This window comes from Podarcis vaucheri (assembly GCF_965113315.1).
Source record: "Podarcis vaucheri genome assembly, chromosome: 4".
NCBI classification, from domain to species: Eukaryota; Metazoa; Chordata; class Lepidosauria; order Squamata; family Lacertidae; genus Podarcis; species Podarcis vaucheri.
In genome coordinates, this window is record NC_138762.1 from 12,122,101 (window position 1) to 12,142,817 (window position 20,717).

General features: G+C 45.7%; 1 protein-coding gene across 10 annotated transcripts in view; it reads right to left on the minus strand.

Annotated features, from left to right (window-relative positions):
* TENM4 (teneurin transmembrane protein 4) overlaps positions 1-20,717 on the minus strand; it is a 668,032-nt gene that overhangs the window by 246,865 nt on the left and 400,450 nt on the right. The window lies entirely within an intron of this gene.

Below are 20,717 nucleotides of genomic sequence, written 5' to 3' on the forward strand. Positions count from 1 at the left end.
AAGGAGATTGATGGCCACAAAAGAGATGCAGAAGTCTCATAAGTCTTTGCACTCTCAAACTCACCCTTAATTTAGGTGGTTGGGGAGGCAAAAAGACAGAAGGGAAGATTGCGCCAATTAAGTTTGGAAAGAAGCAGTCAGGTTTCTTTTAGCTCGACGAAGCTAAAGCATCCTTTGGTTCTACTTGGCAATTTGACGCAGGTATAACGGTTGTGTTGCCTGCTACGGCAGTCTATCTGCTTCCACTATGTTATGCTTACAATATTCATAAACAAACCAAGTATGATACAGACCCTGTAAGTCTCTGCTGCTCTGTCTCATGCAAAGCAAGCTACCTCACTTCTGACATTGCCCCTGGCTCCCAGATATATATTGTCATAATCGTATTTCCTGCAAAGTTCCTCGTTTACTGGCTGACTCTTCCTACTAGCCGCAACCCAAGTTAGACTCTGCTTCTATAAAGCTGCTAGGTAAATTCCTATTTTACATCCTCGTGATGCGGTTGCTATTACTGACAATGACTTTTGAATTAAGGAAGGCGGAAAGTGTCGCTTCTGTTCTCTGTTTACATAGTTTCTCCAATTTCTTCTCTAAATTCAAAGCAGCAAATTTCTCCAGCTCCTGCCAGTGTGATTTTCCCCCAGAGGGATTTATAAGGTACATTCCTTTCCAGATCGTCATTTACTATTCCACACATACCCCCTCATCCTGAGCCCTAGAGCCTTTCAACGATATTCATGCACACTTATGTCATGTTTCAGCATTGCAAGCGTAATATACCTTGACTGGGATTAAAAAAGGGATTTCTAAAGCTTTTCTCTTTTTCTCGCTCTTTTCAAGTTCTCAAATCGGAGCCCTTAACTAAACAACCTGTGAAATCTGAGTGCCGCAAAGCACCGCAGGAAAGCAACGCTTTCGGAGAATACCTGTACCATGACACACCTTTTAGACTGACAAATTTATTATGGTATATGCCTCTGTGGACCAAAGTCCAGGAAAGCTCTCCTGCAATAAATGTTCCAGTCTTTCATGTGTCTCAAGACTCCCTCTGTTGTTTCAGTTGCGAGACGCTAACACGGCTACCTCTCTGAAGATTACCACCTATATAAGGTTTGCATTTTTCCAAGGAATACATGAACTATTTTGCTGGATCAGGCCGAGACTTGTCTAAATTCTGCATCCACAAAGGGCCAGCCAGATGGATATGGGAAGCTCACAGCCAGGGCTTGTAGTTAACAGCTGTTCTACAGGACTTCCCCCGGTGCATCCTATATAATGCCATTGAACATGGAAGTTTCATTTATACATGTTTTAATTGTTGATGTTTTTATTCTCAAATCGCTTCTAGATATCACATAGGAAGAAATTTGTAAATGGGGCTAGCTAAATGAAATTGTTAGGGTCTAGTATGAAGACTTTTGAATTATGGTGCTGGAGGAGACTCTTGAGAGTCCCATGGACTGCAAGAAGATCAAACCTATCCATTCTGAAGGAAATCAGCCCTGAGTGTTCACTGGAAGGACAGATCCTGAAGCTGAGGCTCCAATACTTTGGCCACCTCATGAGAAGAGAAGACTCCCTGGAAAAGACCCTGATGTTGGGAAAGATTGAGGGCACAAGGAGAAGGGGACGACAGAGGACAAGATGGTTGGACAGTGTTCTTGAAGCTACCAGCATGAGTTTGACCAAACTGTGGGAGGCAGTGGAAGACAGGAGTGCCTGGCGTGCTCTGGTCCATGGGGTCATGAAGAGTCGGACACGACTAAATGACTAAACCACAACAAGTATGAAGACTCTCTCTGAACATAGGTAACAGTGGTTAATTTAGAACTGCAGGAGCTCACCATGACAGTCCCCAAAGAGAGACAAAAAACACAGATGTTTTATAGACAGTGGTAAACAGCATAATGACCACTGTATTAGGTTCTGTGTGACTGCAATCCCATGTGCCTTTTCTTCAGAGGAAACTCGGTGGCACTTACTTTTGAATGCATAGATTCAAGTTGTAAAACACAGTGGTTCCCCACCCCCAAAAGGAAATGCAACATTTAGCTTTTAATGGAAACGTGAATAGACTTGCAAGGAAGTGCAAACTGCCAGCAAGAAGCAGTAACCCCATCAAAGAAAGGGAAAGACGTACCTAGCCTCTGCCCAATTCTTGCTCTCATCTTCTGACTCACTCTATGCTAATCTGTCATAAAGAAACTTGAAAGCCTAATTATCACCTCATTCACTTGCCAGAGCAAGGAAACTCTTTCAGTTACCAAGCTGCAAGGAAAATCTTGTTCCTGTTTTGCTCCACTGTATTCCCCCTGCATTACACCGCTGTCTCTGAACATGAAGTTTTCACTGAGCCATCAAAGCTAACAAATTAAGATTCTTCCTTAAAGTCACCTGAGTGAAGAAGCCCTTGCCAATTCCACAAGTTAATTTAGATTTCACAAAAAGTGCTTTGCAAGAGCCAAATGGCGATTCCTGAAGTCACTATGAGTTAAGTTAGCAGTAATATTAGAAGTAGAGTTTGGATTTGATCTCCCGCTTTATCACTACCCGAAGGAGTATCAAAGCGGCTAACAATCTCCTTTCCCTTCCTCCCCCACAACAAACACTCTGTGAGGTGAGTGGGGCTGAGAGACTTCAGAGAAGTGTGACTGGCCCAAGGTCACCAAGCAGCAGCATGTGGAGGAGCGGAGATGCGAACCCGGTTCACCAGATTACGAGTCCACTGCTCTTAAGCACTACACCACACTGGCTCTATATTAGGGCAAACGGTTCTTGAAACAACAGAGGTACTGTTGCTGGTTAAGATAGCAACGACAGCCTCCTTTGCACAAACACAGCGGAGCTGGCCTTACTACTTCACCTTCAATGAAGCAACTTGGCCCTCTCCTCTGTCTGAGCGTGTGGGTTGGAGGAGATAGAGATGCTTTAAAAATGCAAATCAGTGATATTACCTCAAACCCCTCCTGAGGAGGTAACTGAATAACTGATTAAAGAGCATAATTCTCTCTCGCACACACGCGCTTATCTTTTCCAATCCTGAGCAATGATTATAGCATAATGAAATACACATTTCTGCAGTAAGAAAATAACATTTGTGCTGCATTAGCTCTCCCGATGTTCCCCTCTGAAACGGCACTCTTCAGAGTTATATAGGAAATCAGATTAACAACCTACTTATGCCTCCATTAAAGTAATGAATCAACACGGGGAGGTTACTTTTTTATGTCAGCCAACTACTTCCTGTCCCTTATTTTTACAACTACAAATAATTACACAGAGCAGCTAGCACAACCTTTAGGGGCTTTTTCTGGAGAGGCTGAGTCTCCTGCGTATTTTCGACGGAGATTTCAAATCCGGGAAATATCACAGTTGCGGTGCATGGGGGAACGAAAATAGCACACCCAAGTTTTCTTTTTTTTTTTTTTATAAAATTTTTATTAGTTTTACAAAAGTTTTTATAACAAACAAACATAAAAGAAAAACAGACAAACAAACAAATATAATTTCAAAATGTCCTTTCATAGACTTCTTTCCTCGGACTTCCCCATACCTCCCCTTTCTGCATCCTCATGTCCAAATTTTATAGCAACTTATAAATGTTCTTTCCCATCCTAATTCATCATAGTCCTTTCTTAATCTGATCTTATATTACTGCAACCCTTTCTCTCTGTAAAATCTCGACATTCTAAGCTTCATCAAGTTTATAATAGTTCTTAAGATAAATCTTAAATTTCTTCCAATCTTCTTCCGCAGTCTCCTTTCCCTGGTCACGAATTCTGCTTGTCATTTCCGCCAATGTCATATAGTCAATCACTTTCATCTGCCATTCTTCCAAGGTGGGTAAATCTTGTGTCTTCCAATACTTTGCGATCAGTATTCTTGCTGCTGTTGTTGCATACATGAAAAAGGTTCTATCCTTTTTTGGCACCAATTGGCCGACAATGCCCAAGAGAAAGGCCTCTGGTTTCTTAAGGAAGGTATATTTAAATACCTTTTTCATTTCATTATATATCATCTCCCAGAAAGCCTTAATCTTCGGGCATGTCCACCAAAGATGATAAAAAGTACCTTCAGTTTCCTTACATTTCCAACATTTGTTATCAGGCAAATGGTAAATTTTTGCTAGCTTAACTGGGGTCATGTACCACCTATAGACCATTTTCATCACATTTTCCTTTAAAGCACTACATGCCGTAAATTTAATACCAGTGTTCCACAACCTTTCCCAGTCAGCAGACATAATATTATGACCAATGTCCTGTGCCCACTTAATCATAACTGATTTAACTGTTTCGTCTTGTGTATTCCATTTCAACAGCAAGTTATACATTCTTGACAAATTCTTAGTATTGGGTTCTAACAATTCTGTCTCAAGTTTTGATTTTTCCACCTGGAAGCCAATTTTCCTGTCTTGTTTGAAAACCTCCATTATTTGATAATAGTGGAGCCAATCTTGTACTTTGGGTTTTAGTTTTTCATGGCTCTTTAATTTCAGTTTCTCTCCATCCTGTTCTAAGATCTCACAATACTTTGGCCATCCGTCCTCCATATTAACTTTCTTGTGGGCCTTAGCCTCTAAAGGTGACAGCCATCTAGGGGTTTTGTTTTCCAACAGATCTTTATATCTCATCCAAACATTAAACAACGCTTTCCTTACAATATGATTTTTAAAGGCACTATGCACTTTGATTTTGTCATACCATAGATATGCATGCCAGCCAAATGCATTATTGAAACCTTCTAAATCCAAGATATCTGTATTCTCGAGGAGCATCCACTCTTTCAGCCAGCAGAATGCTGCTGCTTCATAATACAATTTTAAGTCCGGCAGGGCAAATCCCCCTCTTTCTTTTGCATCTGTTAATATTTTATATTTTATTCTGGGCTTTTTGCCCTGCCAGACAAATTTCGCAATGTCTTTCTGCCACCTCTTGAAACAGTCCATCTTGTCAATAATCTGCAAAGTTTGAAATAAAAATAACATTCTAGGCAATACATTCATCTTAATCACTGCAATTCGGCCTAACATTGACAATCTCAAATTTGACCATATTTCTAGATCTTTTTTAATTTCTGACCAGCATTTTTCATAATTGTCCTTATACAAATTCAAGTTTTTAGATGTTAAATTAACCCCTAGATATTTCACCTTCTTAACCACCATCAGACCTGTCTCTTCTTGAAACTTATTCTTTTCCATATCTGTTAGGTTTTTCCCTAAGACTTTAGTTTTTTGTTTATTCAATTTAAATCCGGCTACCTGCCCAAATTGTTGGATTATTTCCAACACTCTTTTTGTACTAGTGTTTGGCTCCTGCAAAGTCAATACAAGGTCATCTGCGAACTCTCTTAACTTATAGTGTTTAGTTCCGACCTGTACACCTTTAACTTGCTGGTCACCCAAGTTTTCCCTCCCCCCCCATGATATATACTACACATACTCCCTGTGAGACATGCGGCCAGGAAAACAATAATTTATTTATTTGTATTCACAAGACGCCTGATAAAATACATTCTTGAGGTGTTGAATTAAAACTTGAATTCTCAAGGTGTTGAATTAAAACCTGAAAGTCAGTAGAAAAATAGCTCAACTGTGGAACTGTAAAGGTCATTACAAAGTTTCCTGTAAGTGAGAATTTGGCTGCTTCCAAGAGACCTGTTTGCGGGGCATCCATCCTGATTCGTCGGCAGAGAGATTAGACGACATTGGCCCTTTAAAGAGCACTCATTATGCTCTGTTTTGTGGGGAGGTTAGCTGATCTTTCCTTGTCACTTTCCTTATCGCGAAAAGTCCTTTCGGGGAAGTGGTTTTCGTGCACAACCACGTATAATGGGGCAACCCAAATTTGCCAGTACAGTTGTACTTTGGAAGTTGAACCGAGTCCATTCGACTTCCAAAACGTTTGGAAACCAAAACACGGCTTCTGATTGGCTGCAGGAAGCTCCTGCAGCCAATAGGAAGCCGCGGAAGCCCCATCAGATGTTCAGCTTCCAAAGAACGTCCGCGTTTGGGAGTCAAAACGTCCAAGTACCAAGGCGTTTGGGATCAAAGGTATGACTGTACATGATTTGAATCCCATTCAAAAATAGGGACACTCTAGAACAGAGCTTTCCAAACTGTGTGTCATGACACAGTTAGTGTGTCGGCTGCATTGTGTAGGTGTGTCACAGAAAGACTCCCCACGCTCCTCCCAGGGCTGGAAAGGAGTTAGTTTAACCTCCAGTTTGCTTCTAAAACTGAATTAAGGTAAAGGTACCCCTGACCGTTAGGTCCCGTCGCGGACGACTCTGGGGTTGCGGCGCTCATCTCACTTTATTGGCCGAGGGAGCCAGCATACAGCTTCTGGGTCATGTGGCCAGCATGACTAAGCCGCTTCTGGCGAACCAGAGCAGCACACGGAAATGCTGTTTACCTTCCCACTGGAGCGGTACCTATTGATCTACTTGCACTTTGACGTGCTTTTGAACAGCTAGGTGGGCAGGAGCTGAGACCGAACAACAGGAGCTCACCCCGTTGCGGGGATTTGAACTGCCAACCTTCTGATCGGCAAGCCCTAGGCTCTGCGGTTTCACCCACAGTGCCACCCGCGTCCCAATTACCGTGTCGCAAAAGGATGCATGTCTAAAAAATGTGTCGCCAACATGAAAAGTTTGGAAAGCTCTGCTCTAGAAAGTGCCTTTTCCCCCGAGAATGGGCTAGATGGCCAACACTTTGGGTCACTTGTTGAAAAGGGAACAGCTGCATTGGCCATTGTAGAAACAAACGACTTGTTGCACTGCATTGAAGCATTCCTCACTTGCCCCAGCCTCACTCCGACCCCGCAACGTCTGTGCTTTGCTTTTGGATCAGATTCTGCACAGGAACAGCTGGAGGCAAAGTCAGGAGAGGGCGGGCATTCTAACCTAGTGTTTTGGGGTGGCATTAGCCGTCTTTTTGTTTCTCTGTTCATCATTCGCCATCAATTCTTTTTACCCTTTAGAGAGAGAGAAGGAAAGAAAAGGCAAGGGGAAACTTTTCAGCCCATACAATTTGGAACAAAGCCATTTTTGTTCAAAGCTCTCCAAACGGCAACATAAACTAGGGACAATTTCTGTCCGGCGGCTGCAGCTTTGACACCCAGCCTGTCAAAATAATTTATAGCTTGCTCTCTCCTGCCCCAGCCACTGCTTCTTCACAAAGACCCACTGATTCCCCCCCCACGCCCCTCCCAGGCTGGGAAACCATGGGTGCACTTAAGTGTAAAATTTCTTTGCACAGGTGGAAAACCTTCTCTGCTTTGGCTACCCATGTTTTGGAAGCGGTGGTTGCTGTGACCTTTTAGATTCTTGAAGGCATTCCCTGAATCGTGGCTGGCAAGTGTGTGTGTGTGGGGGGGGGAATGCACACCCAGAGCAGCACATCGAGGCCACTAAAACAGAGACAGACACACAGTCCTTGCTTTTCGGCCTTACAGTCTAAAAAGACATGTCAGAAAAGGAAAAAGGGTGTGGGAGGGAGAAGGGGGGGATCAAACTCGTGTGTAAGTTTTTAGTTATCTAAAAGATAAAGATAAAGGACCCCTTTTTGAATTATGGTGCTGGAGGAGACTCTTGAGAGTCCCATGGACTGCAAGAAGATCAAACCTATCCATTCTGAAGGAAATCAGCCCTGAGTGCTCACTGGAAGGACAGATCCTGAAGCTGAGGCTCCAATGCTTTGGCTACCTCATGAGAAGAGAAGACTCCCTGGAAAAGACCCTGATGTTGGGAAAGATGGAGGGCACAAGGAGAAGGGGACGACGGAGGACGAGATGGTTGGACAGTGTTCTAAAAGCTACCAGCATTAGTTTGACTAAACTGCGGGAGGCAGTGGAAGACAGGAGTGCCTGGCGTGCTCTGGTCCATGGGGTCACAAAGAGTCAGACATGGCTAAATGACTAAACAACAACAACAAAGGACCCCTGGATGGTTAAGTCCAGTCAAAGGTGACTATGGGTTTGCAGTGCTCATCTCGCTTTCAGGCCGAGGGAGCTGGCGTTTGTCCACAGGCAGCTTTCTGGGTTATGTGGCCAGCAGGACTAAACCGCTTCTGGTGCACAGAGGACTGTGATGAGTGTCAGAGGGCACAGAAACACTGTTTGTCTTCCCGCCGCAGCGGTACCTATTTGTCTACTTGCACTGGTGAGCTTTCGAACTGCTAGGTTGGCAGGACCTGGGACAGAGCAACAGGAGGTCACCCGGTCATGGTGATTCAAACCACCGACGTTCTGATCAGAGGCGTAGGAAGGTCAGGTGGTACTTGGTGCGGAAAATTTATTGTCACCCCCCCCAACGTTGGTTTTTCATAGGAAGGCCCCAGTCCTGCAAAGTCCTACTGGTCACAGGGCCTGGCTCCTGCACTCACTCCTGACAACTGGACACAGTATTCTGGGTGTAGTCAGACCAAGGCAGAATAGAGCGGGACTATGAATTCCCTCGATTGGGAGACTAGACTTCTGCTGATACAGCCTAGAATAGCATTAGCTTTTTTTTTAATTAAAAATTGAAATTTCTAACCATTTTAGGCTGGGGTCTCTCCTGCACCTGAGACACCAGAGATTTGACCTCAGACTTTCATCATGCAAGAGAGATACTCTGCCAGGCACCAGGCAGCGTTGAGATTCCTGCATTGAAGAGGGTCGGACTAGATGAGCCTTTAGGGTCCCTTCCAACTTTACAGTTCTACGATTCTAAGATTTTATGACCCCACTAGAATCCTTGGCAGCAGGAAAGCCCTGTATCCCTATGAATCTCAAAGAAAGGGCATGAAATAATTTTTTTTTAAAGCCCAGATAAATATGTAAGCATCTTCCTACCTTGCTAACCCTCAGAAAAATGGTGATGTTCCTTTACTACCTACTCCTGGTACCAAACGGTACCACACAAAGGGAGGGAAATGACAAGAAATTGGTATAATTCCAGAGCAGAGCATAAAGATATATTATCTGTAACTCAAGGTGCACATTTCCATTTCTCCCTCTCTCTTTCTAGAGAGAGCGAAAACTGCGTTCTGAAGCGGTCTCCTTCATAAAAGCCTATAAATTAAACAATAGAGCGAATAACTGACTGGAAGGTTTTATTGGTCCTAATGTAATACACGCAATTCAGCCGGCTTTTGGGGGGTGGGGGCGGAGAGAGAGACGGGCTCAAAATTTCATTTCGAAAGGAAAAGGGTACAACAACATAATAAAAATGAATTAAATTAATAAGGATTGGAATCCGGCACACCTTGGGAAGCCTGCATTTCAAGGCGAGGGCGGAATTGTTGCTGACAGAACCCAAATTAGTTTTACGCCGGCTTTAACCCACAGAGGTCCTAAATAACTTCAGACATCAGGCACAACACCAGGCTGGCTTGGTCTGAAAACGCCATTGGATGAAGCTCTGGTGAAGGGGGAAGGGAAGCGCAAGCGGCCCCATGCTTTGACGCATGCGTGGCTCCACTACAGTGGAAGCAGAACTTTTGACTTCACCCTCTCTCAGGATTACGGGAGGATTATAGCTCAGAGGCAGAGTGTAGAGGTTCAGTCCTTGACATTTCCAGGTAGGGCTCAGAGAGGTGGCCCCCAGCTCTTCCCGAAACCATGGAGCAGGCATAGGCAAACTCTGGCCCTCCAGATGTTTTGGAACTACAATTCCCACCATCCCTAGCTAACAGGACCAGTGGTCAGGGATGACAATAGAATAGAATAAAAGTACTGTTTTGGGGGGGCAGGGATGGGGTGGGGGTGGGGTCCTGAATGGGGTAACTGTGCCCCTGAAGTACCAGGTGCACAGCCTGGGAGTCATTTTGGACTCACAGCTGTCCATGGAGGTGGTCAGTTCTGTGTCCAGGGCAGCTGTCTACCAGCTCCATCTGATACACAGGATGAGGCCCTCCCTGCCCGCAGACTGCCTCGCCAGAGTGGTGCATGCTCTGGTTATCTCCCGCTTGGACTACTGCAATGTGCTCTATGTGGGTGACCCAGAAACTGCAATTAATCCAGAATACGGCAGCTAGACTGGTGACTGGGAGTGGCCGCCAGGACCACATAACACCAGTCCTGAGAGATCTGCATTGGCTCCCAGTACGTTTCTGAGCACAATTTAAAGTGTTGGTGCTGACCTTTAAAGCCCTAAACGGCCTCGGTCCTGTAGACCTGAAGGAGTGTCTCCACACCCGTCATCCAGCCCGGACACTGAGATCCAGTGCCGAGGGCCTTCTGACGGTTCCCTCATTGCAAGAAGGTTACAGGGAACCAGACAGAGGGCCTTCTCAGTAGTGGCACCCGCCCTGTGGAATGCCCTCCCATCAGATGTGAAGGAAATAAGCAACTATCCTATTTTTAAGAGACATTTGAAGGCAGCTCTGTTTAGGGAAGTTTTTAATATTTAATGCTGTATTGCTTTTAACACTCGATTGGGAGCCGCCCAGAGTGGCTGGGGAAACTCAGCCAGATGGGCAGGGTATAAATAATAAATTATTATTGCTGTTGTTGTTGTTGTTGTTAATAATAATAATAATAATAATAATAATAATAATAATAATAATAATACAATATGCATGTGGGCTTGGGCCCAGGGTCTTTTGCCCCACCACCCCCACTACAGACTTCCTGTTGCTCCTCAGTTTCAAAAAATAAAAATAAAGAAATTGTCCCCAGATTCATTGAAAAAAACCTGGTAACCATAGTTTATTGTATAATCAACCCACCCTTTAAGCAACTGGTTCCAGGAACACAGATGGAGAAGCAAACTCCAGGCATTGCGGCTTAATTGCTCCGCATCTAGTAAAAGGACCATATAGGTATTTCAACTCTTTTGTGGAGTGACATTTTCAGAATAATCTGTTCTATAGCCACAGGAGCACTGACCTTTCAGGAGAACCAAGAGATGTACTTTTCTATTATCTAGCGACTTTCACCCTACAATATCAAGCAGGCAGAGCCAGCCACGGTGAAGACGTTAGACGCAAAAGAGGCATCCATATCCGTTGCCCGTGTGCTCAGAGGTGAGCCCTGCATATTTCAAGAATGGCCCTTCCTTCCTGTGGAGACGGCCACAGCAACAAGGAAGCTCTGAAGCAGGAAGTCTCTGAGAAGCGTCGCGAGAGCTTTCCAATCGTCATCTGGAGGCAACAGAACTTGTCCCACTCACCTGTGCACATACCTGCACACCCCCCGGCTGGATGTACCTGTGCTTTGGAAAGTAAGAGAACTCCAGGCTCCCAGGAAACCCGTAAGCAGGAAGCCAGCCCCTCTTGGCAAACGTTGCAAGTGTTGTTCAGGGCTAGGTTGCCTCCAAACGTAAAGGATTCCTATAATCTTCCTGACCACAACACCTCAAGGACCGCCTCTTTTCCTATGAACCCACTCGGTCCCTGAGATCATCTTCTGAGGCCCTCCCTTGTGCACCTTTTCCTCAAGAGGTCCGGAGGGTGGCAACCCGAGAACAGGGCCTTCTCTGCAGTGGCTCCCCATCTGTGGAATGCTCTCCCCAGGGAAGTTTACCTGGCGCCTTCATTATACACCTTTAGGTGCCGGGTAAAAACATTCCTTTTAAACCAGGCCTTTGGCTGATCTTATTGACATCTAACACCCTTTTAGAATGTGGCTTTTTTTGGAGGGGGTTATTGGGTTACTGCTTTTGGTTTGATTTTGTATGTTGTGGTCTTGTTATAATCTGTCCTGAGATTTCCGGGTACAGGGTAGTGCATAAGTTGAATAAATAATAAAGAATTATAATGACCAATGGGACCCCTGACCATTAGGTCCAGTCGTGACCAACTCTGGGGTTGCAGCGCTCATCTCGCTTTATTGGAAGAGGGAGCCGGTGTACAGCTTCCGGGTCGTGTGGCCAGCATGACTACGCCGCTTCAAGTGAACCAGAGCAGCGCACGGAAATGCTGGTTACCTTCCCACCAGAGCGGTGCCTATTTATCTACTTGCACTTTGACGTGCTTTCGAACTGCTAGGTTGGCAGGAGCAGGGACCGAGCAATGGGAGCTCACCCCGTCGTGGGGATTCAAGCCACCGACCTTCTGATCGGCAAGCCCTAGGCTCTGTAGTTTAACCCACAGCGCCAACCAATAGCCACTGATAAACCTAGCCTACGCTATCAATATTCTGATCCCTTACCCACTTACATAAAGGAACTTCCAGCTTCTCTTCTCCCCCTGCCAGCCCCCCAATCTTCTCCAGAGGGCCCCCCAACCCTCTAGTCCAGGGGTCAGCAAACTTTTTCAGCAGGGGGCCGATCCACTGTCCCTCAGACCTTGTGGGGGGGCCAGACTATATTTTGAAAAAACTAAAAAAATGAACTAATTCCTATGCCCCACAAATAACCCAGAGATGCATTTTAAATAAAGGGACACATTCTATTCATACAAAAACATGCTGATTCCTGGACTGTCCGTGGGCCGGATTTAGAAGGTGATTGGGTTGGATCCAACCCCTGGGCCTTAGTTTGCCTACCCATGCTCTAAAGCATATCTTGAGGGTGCACTGAGGGGGACAGAGGAGGAAGGAGAGGCCGCATGCATGAGTGGATGATGGCCACTCACTATAGTGGATTTCAGCCAGATTACAGAGGCTAACGAAAGGTAAAATTTAAATTCTTATAGCAAAATGCTCCCATGTTCGCTGTTCTGGCTGTACATATCGGCTGTACATACTGGGACAGTACCAGCATCACTTAGCTTCGGCAAATGAAGTCCTTCTAAGCATTCATAGAATCACAGAATTGTAGGATTTGGAAGGGGCCACGAGGGTCATCTAGTCCCACCCCTCCAACGCAGGAATCTTTTTGCCCAACATGAGATTCGAACCCACAGCCCTGAGATAAAAAGTCTCATGCTCTACAGAAGGAGCTATCTCTGGTACCTTCCATCCACAAAGCTCTCAAACTGCCACCGTCACTTCTATCAGAGCCAACTGACGAAGCCGAAACGTTTTGCCGTAGGAATTTAAAAATCCTCTTTCGTTAGCCGCTGCGATAATTGCGGTTTTGGTGATTAAGTGCATCCTATCAGGACCTAGAACAAACTTGTCTGAATTGCGCTCTCTCTCTCTCAATGCAATCAGTGCAGGGCAACTTTTATGAAACAAACAGTCTGGGATTCGGAGCTATTTAATCAAACGCAGTAGTCATAGCCGCATCTCCTGCTATAAAATGCTGCTTCTAATTTCTGCTGCCAACGTTGCCCCCACGAAGCGGTGGGGGGCAAGTTTGGCATTCTGAATGACTGCAAAGGAACAGCTGAAAAACATTGCAGCGCCTACATATCTTTGTACCTGGCAACCCGAGGATATTAAAGAACTCCAGAATTGGAAACAATATCCAAGAGGGATTACACCTCTGAGTACACATCATAAACCTGCTACATTTCCCCCCCTTAAGTGCAAAGTAAACTTTTCATTAGATTTCTTATTTTCGTTTTCCTGCAGAAAGAAAATTAAAAATTTCTGCTGCCTACACGGCCCTACGCATTCTCTTTTAAAATAATATTACGTTCGCCAGGCAGCGAAGCCTTACGATATATTTATACCTCCATATAAAACTGCTTAAGGTGCAATCAATCCTATGCACGCTTTCTTCGGAGTAACTCTCACTGAACCCGGCGTGGCTTATTTCTGAAAAGGATTGCAGCGTCACTCTCATGCATTTTTACATTACTATCGTCTTCCGGTAAATGGCAGTGCGGTCCTAATCTGCTCTACCTAGGAGGACGTTCCGGTGAGTTCATTGGGGCTTCCTCCAAAATAAGCAAGGTTAGCAGTACAGCCCAACTCCTTAATACACATCCGTCTGTGACGCATTGAAACACACGTCAGTGGCTGTGTTCAAAATTCCCCAGGTGCTTTTGCTACTGGCAAAGGTCCAGTTGTGATGTAGTGGTTAAGAGCGGTGGACTCGTAATCTGGGGAACCGGGTTCGCGTCTCTGCTCCTCCACATGCAGCTGCTGAGTGACCTTGGGCTAGTCACACTTCTCTGAAGTCTCAGCCCCACTCACCTCACAGAGTGTTTGTTGTGGGGGAGGAAGGGAAAGGAGAATGTTAGCCACTTTGAGACTCCTTCGGATAGTGATAAAGCGGGATATCAAATCCAAACTCTTCTTCAATTGCAACTACTGTACGTGCAGATTTCTGGGTGACAGTTTGGCAACCACAGTTTAAAAGCCTCTACCTCAGTCCACAGTTCACAGTTTCCGAACTTTTCCAAGTTGGCGACACACCTTTTGAACATGCATCATTTCGCGACACGGGAATTCAGGTTTGCATCATTTCGCGACACAGTAAGTCAGTTTTACAGTGGTACCTCGGGTTAAGTACTTAATTCGTTCCGGAGGTCTGTACTTAACCTGAAACTGTTTTTAACCTGAAGCACCACTTTAGCTAATGGGGCCTCCCGCTGCCGCCGCGCTGCCGGAGCACAATTTCTGTTCTCATCCTGAAGCAAAGTTCTCAACCTGAAGCACTATTTCTGGGTTAGCAGAGTCTGTAACCTGAAGCGTATGTAACCTGAAGCGTATGTCCTTTTATTTAAAAGGCATTTATTTTATTTTATTTTATTTTATTTTATTTTATTTGTTTTGTTTATTTTATTTTATTTTATATTATATTTTATTTATTTATTTAAAATGCATCTCTGGGTTATTTGTGGGGCATAGGAATTCGTTCATCCCCCCACCCCAAATAAAAATATAGTCCGGCCCCCCACAAGGTTTGATTCACAGTGTACCGGCCCCCTGCTGAAAAAGTTTGCTGACCCCTGCACTAACGTGTTGCGACACACAGTTTGGAAAGCTCTGCCATAGTTAATGCTATTTCCATTCCCACTGTGAGTGTTTCTCCTCCTTGCAAACCTCTTGCCAGCGAAGTGTTGCGAGAGCAAGCTACAATCAAGCAATGTACTTGAGATCATATAATTGCAGCACTGGAAGATTCCCCAAAGGTCATCTGCTGTGGCGACCGTAACCTAGGTTTAAGGTGCCATTTGACAATTAGCTTGTATCAGTTTCTAACACTGGTCAGTGGTGAGCAGGGTCACGTAGGGATTAAGGGGGGGGGTTGAACAAGGAAGAGCACACATCTCCCGTGTTGAGCGATTGCGAGTGATGTCACACCCATAACTTCTCCTATCTTGTGCAAAGCGGTTATGTAGCGGTACACACCTTCCATTGTACTGCTCTATCACACTGAGCTGTCTTAATTTAATTGCATTAGAGTCTATTAGAATGCTTAAGAGATAAGGAAAAAATCCATAGCATCTCTGTCTCTCCCTCTCGCCTAAACAATCTGATTATAAAAGTGGCATGGTAGTCAAAATACATTAGGCCAAACAAACATACACTGCAGATGGCCTTTCTCTCTCCCCCGCCCATTGTTCCTCTGCCATTGACTTACTCGGAGGGGTGGTGGTGGAGAATACTGCTAATTACACTGAGTTGCATTGATTCCACCACCACCCCAATCTCCCCCAAGATTACCGTGTCCTCCCAGACTCTTAAATGTTTAAGGTTAGAATAAAACTGCCGTCTGATACCAGTTGAAGAGTCACCTTTACGGAGAGGTGAAACTGTCAAGCTCAGCAGCGCCACTTTCCTGCTTCTTAGGCTCTGCTTTCGAAACAAGCTTCCAAATGGGACAGGAAGCGCAACTCTCCTGTGTCAAAGGAAGCACAGAGATGCAATTGAGCGAGACCCCAATGCACTTGGCTAGGAAGCACAGAAGGGGCAAAACGGCAGATCCATCTCCTTCCGAGCTTCTGCTCTGGCCAGAGACAGCAGACCATCCCATTCCCATATAACACCGGTTTTGAAAGACCTACACTGGCTCCCAGTATGTTTCCGAACACAATTCAAAGTGTTGGTGCTGACCTTTAAAGCCCTAAACAGCCCCGGTCCAGTATACCTGAAGGAGCGTCTCCACCTCCATCATTCTTCCCGGACACTGAGGACCAGCGCCGAGGGCCTTCTGGTGGTTCCCTCACTGCAAGAAGCCAAAGTTACAGGGAGCCAGGCAGAGGGCCTTCTCGGTGGTGGCACCCGCCCTGTGGAATGCCCTCCCATCAGATGTCAAAGAGAAAAACAACTGCCAATCTTTTGGAAGACATCCTGAAGGCAGCCCTGTTTAGGGAAGCTTTTAATGTTTAACAGGTTATTGTATTTTAGTGTTTTGTTGGAAGCCGCTCAGAGTGGCTGGAGAAACCCAGTCAGATGGGCAGGATATGTATGTATGTATGTATCGGCAGTGGCGTAGCGTGGGGGGTGCAGGGGGGGCCGGCCGCACCGGGCGCAACATCTGGGGGGGGCGCGCTCGCACTCACAGCTCTCTGCCCCCTGCTAAAATCCACGGGTTAGGGGGCGCAAATTACCTGCCTTGCCCCGGGTGCTGACAACCCACGCTACGCCACTGTGTATCGATAGATAGATAGATAGATAGATAGATAGATAGATAGATAAAATTCTGGGTACACCTGGGGAAATCAAAGGACAGTTCTACCCACTGGAGCCAGAGGCAGGAAGAGACACCACCACTGGGATAACTTAATTTTCAGCCCCCACCCAGCTGCCTCTCGCAGTTGCAGAAAACTAGGAAACGGTCTTAGGCTACGTCAGACTATTTGCTCATCTGTTCCAGTGCCACCTTCTTTGAACGGCTTCAGCTCTTTGGGGTCTCCAGCAGAGTATTGTACATACTTCCTGATCCCTTTGCAAAACAGAAATGCTGGAGGCTGACCCATCAGAAGAACTTAAAGAAGCAAAGTCACTTGATCCAGGGACAGTCCACATACATACCAGAAACTCCAGCGGGTGGAGAATGCTGCAGTGAGACTCCTTGCGGGGTCCTCACTGTGGGATCACATTCACCCGGTGCTATACCAGCTGCACTGGCTCCCGGTGGAGTACAGGATCAGGTTCAAGGTGCTGGTTTTAACCTTTAAAGCCCTATACGGCCTAGGACCCTCGTACCTACGGGACCGCCTCTCCTGGTATGTCCCATGGAGGACCTTACGGTCTTCAAACAAAAACATCTTGGAGGTCCCGGGCCACAGGGAGGTTAGGCTGGACTCAACCAGAGCCAGGGCTTTTTCGGCTGTGGCCCCGATCTGGTGGAACGCTCTGTCACAAGAGACTAGGGTCCTGCAGGACTTGACATTTTTCCGCAGGGCCTGCAAGACAGAGCTGTTCCACCAGGCCTTTGGACAAGGCACAGCCTGACCCCACTCCTTTGGTAATCCTCACAGAACTCTAGCCCAATGGTTGCCATTAATTTGATTTTGAACTGATTTTAGAATGAATTGATTTTAGAATGCTGTATTACTTTACTGTTGTTAGCCGCCCTGAGCCCGGCTTTGGCTGGGGAGGGCGGGATATAAATAATTTTTATTTATTTATTATTATTATTATTATTATTATTATTATTATTATTATTATTATATTATTATTATTATTATTATTATTATTATTATTATACATATTGGCCAATTCTGACCCCTTTTTCTTCATGGTGACTCCTCCTGCTCAGGCTGCATAGAAAAAAAAAAGCATTTTGGTTCTGCAAATCCATTCCGATTGTGCAGGTAAAATATAACGGATAGGATTCTACAGGATGGGGCATTAGTGTGCGGACACGGTCCAGATCCAATGATCCCCAGATGGTGGAGATGTCAGGCGCCACCCTGGCATCTTGACTTGGTTCCAAGTGGTCGAAAGCCAGGTGCAAAATGTGCCTGGCGCCTGGCTAATTTCAAACTCAGCGGCTATGCTCCCCCTACGCAGCTGGAAGGCAGCAATGATTCTGAATATCAGCTGCTGAAAACTGCAATAGGGGAGAGTGCTCCTGCTTGGAGGTTTCCCACAGGCATCTGTGGGGGGCACTGTTAAAAGAGGATGTTGGGTGACATGGGACACTGGCCTGATCCAGCAGGATCTCTTATTATAGCAACACCCTAGAGGTCCCGGGCCCTAAGGAAGTTAGATTAGCCTCAACCAGAGCCAGGGCCTTCTCAGCACTGGCTCCAGCCTGGTGGAACGCTCTGTCTCATGAGACCAGGGCCCTGCGGCATCTGATTTCTTTCCTCAGGGCCTGTAAGACAGAGTTGTTCCACCTGGCCTTTGGCTCAGAATCAGTTTGATTCCCTCCCCCTTTTTCTTTTTCCTTTCTCCTCCTATGATGAGATTGCTCCCTAATTGTTTTAATACTGTATCTTAATCTTTTAAATTTAATCAACTTGTTTTTATTATTGGTTCTTAGCCGCCCTGAGCCCAGGGCTGGGGAGGGCTGGGTATAAATTATTATTATTATTAATAATAATAATAATAATAATAATAATAATTCACTTATTGCAGAATTGGAGTGGGCTGCTGCCAGGGCATTCCAGGCAACAAACCTTCCAGGCCTACAGTGTCAGGTCAGAGCTAATACTCATTGAAATATATTCATTAAAAAGGCAGGCCACCGAGATGGAAATCAGATCAATAAAATAAGCGCCTAGTAAAAGGGATGGAGAGGAAGGAAACAGCCAAAAAGCATCTTGACAGCTGGCGGCTGCCTTTGCAAGGTTTCCGATTTGTTAACTTTCCCAAATCCCAGGTGTGCGACGATTCCTGTTCTTTCCCCATCTTTCTATCATCTGCTGTCAGGACACAGGCTAATTGTATGTTATTGCAGTAATTCTCGTTTGCAAGTGGTCTTTTATATACCATGCTGTTTCTTTTTTAAAAAAAGACTTGTATTACATGGTGCAATTGCTGACAATTTTGACCAGAGGAAATGTTAGGAAGAAGTAATTAACTCAACAGGAGGACGGATTCTGCTCTCCTGTTATATCCCCCCTTCCTTTGCTCATTTCTCCACCCCTTTCCTCCCCTGCTTTATTCGTGCCCTAAACCTGGAAACAAACTTTCCCCCATCAGTTTAATATGACCACTCAGCCTCTCCACTTGCCTCTCTCGAAAGACACATATTTTGTTGGCAAAGCTGCATCAATCTGCAGGGACCTTTTTGTAGTGAAGCTTGGGCTTTTAACGGGTATGTGATAGGAACAGACGAATCTGTTCATATAGGGATCTCTCCAGTTACCATCTTCACAGTCTTCAATTCAGTTCATCACAGTTCTGCACTGGTATAGGATTTATTTTTTTCTTAAGTCCTGACAAAGAATTGTCACCATTTTTTCCATAACATGCATGCAAAGGTAAAGGTAAAGGGACCCCTGACCATTAGGTCCATTCGTGGCCGACTCTGGGGTTGCAGCCCTCATCTCGCTTTATTGGCCGAGGGAGCCGGCGTACAGCTTCCGGGTCATGTGGCCAGCATGACTAAGCCGCTTCTGGCGAACCAGAGCAGCACACGGAAACGCCGTTTACCTTCCCGCCAGAACTGTCCCTATTTATCTACTAGCACTTTGACGTCCTTCGAACTGCTAGGTTGGCAGGAGCAGGGACCGAGCAACGGGATCTCACCCCGTCGTGGGGATTCGAACTGCCGACCTTCTGATCGGCAAGTCCTAGGCTCTGTGGTTTAACACACAGCGCCACCCGCGTCCCTAACATGCATGTATTCCCATGCAATTTTGCATTTGCTTATGCCGGTTTTTAGGGTTGACACATGTCTGAGTTTTCCCAGAACCCATCCGGGAATCGGACTGTCAAAATAGCGTCCGGGCAGACTTTCACTTTTGGGAATATGGCAACCCTAGCAGTTTTACTTTTTTCTCAGTTGGAGAACTGCATCACAAAATTCGGAGGAGAGCAATTCTCATTTATTGTTTCGGGAAGTGCTAATTAGGTAGGTCCGCATGAAAATGCAAACTGACCCAAATTCCATTAAAAGCAGTAACATTCAACATATCAACAATCAACAAATATTAAAACAACCTTTAAATGTACTATGTCAGTAGAGCAAGGAGAGCTCATCCGTTAGTCGCAGCTGGCCATAACCAAGTCCATTTCTCCTCAAAATCTCATGGGGAAAGTGTATATTTAAATGGCACTGGAAGATCTACAATGAAGGTGCCATGCGGAGGGAGTCCCATATACAGCTGACCCCAAACAAAAAGGCCCTCTCTCATGTCGCCACATAATAGGCTACGTTCAACAGTGGCACAATGAAAAGAGCCTCTTCTGCACATCTCACAGTCTGTACCGGCTAATATAAAGGACTGTGGTCCTTCAAGTTTTGTTGTCCCAAACTGAGCAAGTCTTTATCAACCCCTTGAACTGGGTTTGGCAGGCTATAGGTTGGCTGTGCAGCAGAAATCAGTGTTCTATAATTCCAGATATCTAGAGTTCCCGTTATGTCCAGATATCTAGAGGTCTCACAAGCTGCAGCTTTCAGACAGTGTTAGGTATATAAGCTGGGTGCCAAATGGTTCCTTAAACCGGGGTTGCAGTCGCCAAAATGAAATATCTAGTTGCCATCCTGGGGCCAAGTTCTTCTTGGGAAGGTTCCGGAGCCTGTGGGCGCTCCCTTCGCTAGATAGGCGCATTCTCTTTCTGTCTGTCTCTCCTTCTTTCCTGCCACTTCCCACCCTCCCGGCTTTGGTGAGTGAGACTTTCCAGAGAGGTGCCGCTGCACACAGCAGCTCAATACAATACGCTTAGGTAGCTTCAGCGGCGGGTGCCTGGCGCCCCCCAGAATTTGGTGCCCGGGTGCCCCACACCCCTTGCACCTCCAGGTAAAGATGGCCCTGAGCGCAATGCTCAGTTGAG